Source organism: Primulina tabacum, chromosome 16, assembly GCF_025594145.1.
Source record: "Primulina tabacum isolate GXHZ01 chromosome 16, ASM2559414v2, whole genome shotgun sequence".
Taxonomy (NCBI): domain Eukaryota; kingdom Viridiplantae; phylum Streptophyta; class Magnoliopsida; order Lamiales; family Gesneriaceae; genus Primulina; species Primulina tabacum.
In genome coordinates this window covers 34,113,732-34,121,043 of record NC_134565.1, presented here as the reverse complement: position 1 = coordinate 34,121,043, position 7,312 = coordinate 34,113,732, and positions in this window count along the sequence as shown.

Sequence of the window (7,312 nt, the reverse complement as noted above, 5' to 3'; positions counted from 1 at the left end):
TAAAAACAGCAGTCTGCCAAGTTTGACACAAACAAAAGGCTCAACTAATTTCTCTTTGTAATGCAATGTGTTTTCAGAAGCTTCTTTTTTCTTATAATGTAAAAAAAAAAATGTCAGTTAAGGAAATTACTATATACTCATTCTCAACCTCCAGAGGAATTTGTTTCTGCTATATATGGTGTACGTCATCTATTTACTTTGTGTTTCTATCATCAAAATAGTCAACATAGCATTAGAAAGGAGGTGAGTTTGTCACAGATTTGGCCCTAACCAAACTCAAGTGTGGTATTTGTCCACCGACTTCGTTCTTGCTGAGTGCTATCAAAACAACTTCAGAGAGTAGAGCTGTCGATTCAGGTTGGGCACGTCCACCTCTGCCTAACCCGCTAACAAATTTAAATGGTTTGTGTTGAAATATTCCTGACCTATTTAAAGGTGTGTCTCCACATGCTATCCCGTGCAAGTGGCGGGCTTTGGCAGACAAACCTGCGGTGTTTCGGGTTAGCCCCCTTGTTGAGATTTTCCTAGTATATTTGTGGTGAAAGTTGTTAATATTTTTTACTAATTATTTTAAAATTTTAAAAATGCGAAATAAATGATTAATAATTTTATTAAGATGCTTTATAAATTTTTATTTGTTAAATAATAAATTCAATTATTTAAATATATTATATTTTTTTAGCGTTGGCTTAGTGGGTCGACCTGTCTTCGGTTGGGCTTAGTTGAGGATTTCTCAACCCGCCGGGAGACGGATCGGCATGCACATGTTTAAGTCTTGTCCACAATGTTTTAGGTTTTTTCGCACAAAACTTAGAACTTTCATATTTTTCTCAGCTATTTAAAAAAAAAAGAACTAGTTTCAAAACTTCAAAAATATATCCATAACCAAAAATCCAATAAACAAACATGTTAAAAAATGATTGGAATTTTCAACAGAGAGGCAATGCAAGGTTTCTAAACGACGAAGATTAAAAATATGTAGCAGTATGCCAAGTTTTCAGAAGCTTCTTGTTCCTACAACGTTTGAAATGAATGCTTGTCAAGTAAATTATCATATTCTCATTCTCAACCTCCACTGGATTTGTTTCTGTACAGTGCATGCCATCTATTTTTTATGTGCTTCTGTTGTCAAAATAGGAAACATAGCATTATAATTTAGAAGGAGGTAAATGCTGAAGAAGTAAGAACACGACGATAAGATTATACATTGCCTCATTATTTGTTGTACATAACAAGTTTATCACCACCTCGGGGCCTGCAATAGAATGAGAATTTAGCTTCTTTCTCCACTGTAAAGGGAGTTGAGGATTCAATGTCGAGTTGATTGATTGATCCTTAGTTTCTGTGCGCTTCCCACCATTCAAATGAGTCATGGATCTGTACAAATTTCCCACACTACCGAGACAAGACTTACCGTCCAATTAAGAGAAACATTGCTTTCCCTGATGGGATGGTGAGTCAACTGAAAGCGAATGAACGAAGTCTTTATGCGTATGAACTGCAAGGATTCTGTTTGTAGACTTCTAAACAAATGTCGTCATACTAATCTTTTTAGACCTTGATTTCAAGTTGAGTTTACCCTTCTTATGCACAAATGGAATGAGCTGCTGATTAACTTTGGAAACGATCATCTTTCTTTCGTTAAGAATTGTGTGTGTGAGTGGAATCTTGGAAACTAATAAACACTCGAGCAATATCATCATCCGACACAAAACAGATTCAAACCAACACTTCAAAATCCGTGAAGTACAAAATCAAATTGTAAAAATGGATACTTCACCCACGAGTACGTATCCAAAAATCACACAGTTCTTTCCAAGAGCATATCAACAGCACAGTCGTGGAGAATTTGTAGATCATATTCAGGTAGATACGGAGAGATTCACAAATCATCGAAGACAATAAAAGATGGAGCATGCGGGGTGACAAGAACACCACCTTTTGAGGGAATTTCGACAATTGAATCTTCAACACTCACTTCTAAATCCATTGTTCTCCCACAATCACATGTCATGTTGTCATAATAAAAGCTTACAGATTTGACATATTTGCATTGACCCTCCTAGACCGATGTAGTAATTAATCGGGGGTTTGCCATCACCTTGAATTTCAGTTTCCGGCAATGAACTTCGAACCAATTCCTGGGTTCCAGCAACATCATCTTGCTCGTCTCAAAATAAAAGTTGCTCGTATCCATGTTTTCCAAACCTTTATACAAATCGCTAAGGCTTCCAAGAACCAGGGCCTCGTTTCCATAGTGCCGGACTAGGAGTCTCACAATGGTGCCAAGAGGCAGTGTCAAGAAACAGAGTAAAATGTCGACAAAATCTGGCTCGCTTTTTTGGCATACAAAACCTTGTCTCTTTCTTGGTTTATTATGACTGTCAAAGACAATTTCAGGCGGTATTTAGGACTGAGAGAGACATATTTGCTTCTCGTTTGATCAATCAACTCAACATTAAGAATTGGAATGTAATATCTAGACCCCAAAATTATTTATTCTAGGTTCCTCTTTTCATTTATTATAATATTGTATATATATTCATTTTTTACAATGAAATATATTATTTTTGACATAAAAAATAATAATTTTTCATGTGCCGAGTTATGTTAGAGATTCGTGAGATGATCTCACGTGAGTTTTTGTGATTGCTTAATTTTATATCGAAAATATTCAGTGAGTCGTTGTATTTGTGGATCGATACCTGAGCCATGTTTCTAAAAGTATGCATGATAATATGAAGGCCGAGTTATTTGCACCAGAACCTCATGTGAAATGAAAATGCATATTTGACCCCCATGAAAATTAAATAGACGTATCAGCCTTTGACTTTTTATAAAAGTTGCGTTCTGTATCCTTATTAATACGATTTTTTGAACACGCGCGCAACTTGCAGCTAAAAAACCAAAATTTGAATAATATTAAGTTGAATGTACAAAAATAACATTTTATTGATCTATAATATTTTCCAGATCCATACAGTACATCCATCGAAATATAATTTTCGAGATCCATACAGAAAGGTTGAGCAAGAAACATCAAGTAGGGGGAATATCAACTTGATGTTTACTTCACGTTGGTTTTTTAGCCACAACACGGGCATGTGTTAAAAAAACCGTGTTAGCAAGAGTAGATCGTGCAATTTTTATAAAATGTCAAGGGCTTGAAAACCTATTTAATTTTCATGAAAGTGATCAAATACACGTTTTTTATATTTCACAATGGATTTTGGTGCAAATAACTCAATGAATGCCGTGTATCGGACCCCGAGCTATGACCTAAAGAGCAGCCGAATACGTCTCGAAAGTGAATCAGTTGATCATGATTCCACTAAAGAAAAAATTTCAGCCATCTTCAAGAGTGCCTAGCCCTAGATTCAGGAGTTTCTTGAATTGGTATGAAATGGGCTTGGATCACAACCCAATAATAAAATAACAAAGAAACAAAGTTCTTATTTAGGCCCAATAACAGAAGGGGAAGGAGGGAATACAATGCAAAAGATTCATAAATAAATAATTAATAGTCACCCTTCGCATTAGTTTTTTTTTAAAAAAAACCAAAAAACTCAGGGTGCTTGTAAAATTTATTAATTAGAAACATTATCCATTCTTATAATTAATATTTTTTTATACATGAATATTTCAGATGTACCAATTCTCAATTTAAATTCTATATTAAAAAATATATTATTTCAAATAAATTTACGATTATTGTATTTTGAAATCCAGATTTTTTGTGTTTTTATCAAATCAAAATTACTCAGTGTAGCCCAAATTTTGAATTCTAATTAATTGAGGCGTGAATATTTACAACGAGTCTCGAACACGATACATCCTCCCAAAAATTATGTGATGTCTATATGTATATATATTATACAGACTAGAAATGAAAACTGAAACATAATTAAATATATTGAGAATTGAAAAATCATTAAATAATGAGAATGACAATATATAATATAATGTTGATGAAAATCATGAGGCCTGTTGGGAGATTGGATCTCGTTTTGGGAGTACGGCTCATACATTCGGATTTGGAAACACCAACACGAGTATTATAAGAGGGTCGAAAGGTTGTTCCAACGTAGACCATCCAATGTTCAAGTCAAAGAATATCAAAATAGATAGAGTATTTTGTGTGCTCAGAATAAGTGAATAAAAAATAACCGGAACCTGATATTTATAAGAAGATTTATTATGTGAGTAAAGTTCTTTGACGACTAAAACTCTAGTCTTTTTAGGATACTAAATTTGTTGGAATTATTCCCTTGTTGCACTCTGGATTCTCAGAATCCTGGATAAATTTATAATAAATCTCTACGATCCTTATTTATGTGGATTACGTATTGATGTATCTGAGTAAGAGCTCATTTGAGGCATGCATTTGTTAAACGTGTATTGAGCCAGTCCAAAGCTCAGCCAAGATTTTCTCAATTGTTGCGATGATATGTACTGGGATTTCGGATATGACCACGACTCGAGAGCTCGACAACACCTTGCTAATCGATGAGATTATGGAAATATGGGAGGTCGGCTTGCTGATCTCCCGGATGATCTCTCAACGAATCTGGAAAAATGGAGCTCAAGATGGGTCTCTAGATGACCTGACGTATCAAGATAAATGAGATGACCTCCTACTAAACCTTGGCCATTAAGATTATCTCCTGATCTACATGGATATTAGGCATGAATTATACTGAACTGTCGAGAATGAGCCGAGTCTATCTCTTGAGATATCACGAGTTAATTTTATGAAACATATCTTCTATTCAGTCGACCTATGAAAAATATTGTTTATTATGTCAAAAATATTAATTTTCATTCAAAATATGTACCAAATTCAATTAGATCGGATTAAAATGATTTCTAATACGTTTTTTCGTAACCTAATTCGATTCAAAATTAGTGGCAGATTTGAACCAACTTGAAACCGATTTAACTGATTCAAGATTGAAACTGATGATACCATACTAGATCTTGATTGGTTCCGATCGAATCCGATCGAATAAACATCCTAAGTTATAGAATGTAAAAACATGAAAGATTTGGTGGCGCTTCCCAACCGATATAGCAACTCATTTAATGATTAAAAAGTTTCATAATTTCAGACGAGGAAACCTTAAACTCTCGTGGGCCATGAAAACGGGAATTCTGTCCTGTTAAAGCCTCCATGGCCTGACCAATCACAACTCTCCACGCTGCCAAATAGCTGTATTCTGATTTGGGAATCAAATTAGGGTTCCACCGTGAGACCCAATAATTGATTCAATGATCGTAAAAAGGTCACACGTGTCTTTTTACATGGAAAGAAAATATGTATACGACACCTCTTTTATAGCCGTTGGATTAATCTTTTTATGAACTCACCGGTTTCAGCTTTGCCATCCTAATCAAGCGAATAAATAAATAAAATGTTTGCCACTTTAGTGTTTTTCTTATATTAATTAAATATTTATTATTTTTTGTCTTTTAAATGATATTATTTTGAGTAGGTCTCTTGTGAGACAATCTCACGAATCTTTATCTGTGAAACGAGTCAACCCTACCGATATTCACAATAAAAAGTAATACTCTTATAATAAAAAGTAATATTTTTTCATGGATGACCCAAATAAGATATCTGTCTCGCAAAATACTATCGTGATACCGTCTCACATAAGTTTTTACCTATTATTTTATAGTATTGACAAGTAGGGTTAAGCAAAACCGGATTGGATCAATTTAGGATAAAAACTCAAACCATATCGGTTTTGCAATCAAATCAAACCATTGATAATTAAAAACCAAACCAAACGTTGGTTTCTGTCGGCCCCTATAATGAAAAGTTCGTGGCATCATGTGATAAAAGAACAAGCGAAAAGTAATTATTATTTAAGGAAGTTATGTATAAAAAACAAAAAATTATTTACAAAAATATGGTAGTACAGTGCCCCTTAATTATCTCGTGAGTATGTCTCTGTGACACGATCTAACGAATCTTTATCTATGAAACGGGTCAACTCTATCGATATTCACAATAAAAAGTTATACGCTTATCATAAAAAGTAATATTTTTTCATAAATGACTCAAATAAAAGATCCGTCTCACCCGTGAGACCGTCTCATACAAATTTTTTTGTCTTATCTCGTTGCTATTCCAGTTTGGATAAATTTATTAAGGCAAAATCTTGTGTGAGACGGTCTCACGGATCGTATTCGTGAGACGGATCTCTTATTTGGATCATCCATGAAAAAGTATTATTTTTTATGCTAAGAGTATTACTTTTATTGTGAATATGGGTAGGGTTGACCCGTCTCACATATTAAGATCCGTGCGACGGTCTCACATGAGACCTACTCATTTATTAAATATTAGAAATTAATGTGGCAAATAATTATTAGTGGGAACAAGGATTTTAGAAAATCGAAAGAAAAAAAAATCCTGAACAATATACCATTAAATATTTATTATACACGATCATTTTAGGAATAACAATGAAAACAAACTAAGAAGAAAATATATTAATATATAATATAATATAAGATGTTAATGAATTATAACAATCCACGCTATTATAGCGTGTATAGATATTTTGAATCTAAGTTAATTTTTACGATTCTTCAAATTTAATAATAATGTAACATTTTAGGTAATTCTTCATAAATATTTATTATACACGATTTTATTTTATCGCGTGTATAGCTTTGTTGAATCTCATATGTTTATAAATCAAAAGCATATATATAATGATAAGTAACATTTTAGGTAATTTTTAGAATTCGAAATATGGTAGTTATAATAAGCATGTAATAAATTCATAATAATATTTTATTATACTTTTATTAAATGAACCGTTCCAAAAAAAAAAAAAACGGGTTTTTGTTTGTTAACTTGAATGCATAATATATTTATAGTTGTGTTTGGATTGATATATTTGAAATAATGGATTCAAGTGACTTTCGTTCACTTTATATCTAGTTAAAAAATCTTAATGGTAATTTTGGTGGATTTTAGATACTCAACAAATGAACGTCGTTTGAAATTCATTCTCAAATATATCATTGAATCAGATTCATTAATCTAATCGCAACTTAAGATACTGAGACTTAATTATACAACTAGTTATTCTCCACACGCGATGCGTGTGTGTACAATATTTTTTTATTACTATCGATGGACTAAAGTGAAACTTGATAAAATTATGGAGGGACTATATTGATATTTGAATTGTTGAAATAAAAAAATAAAAATAAAAGTGTGTTGAAATTTAAAAAAAATCAAAAAACAAAAGTATAATATTAATATCATATAAGGGTAAAGTTGGAAGAAAAA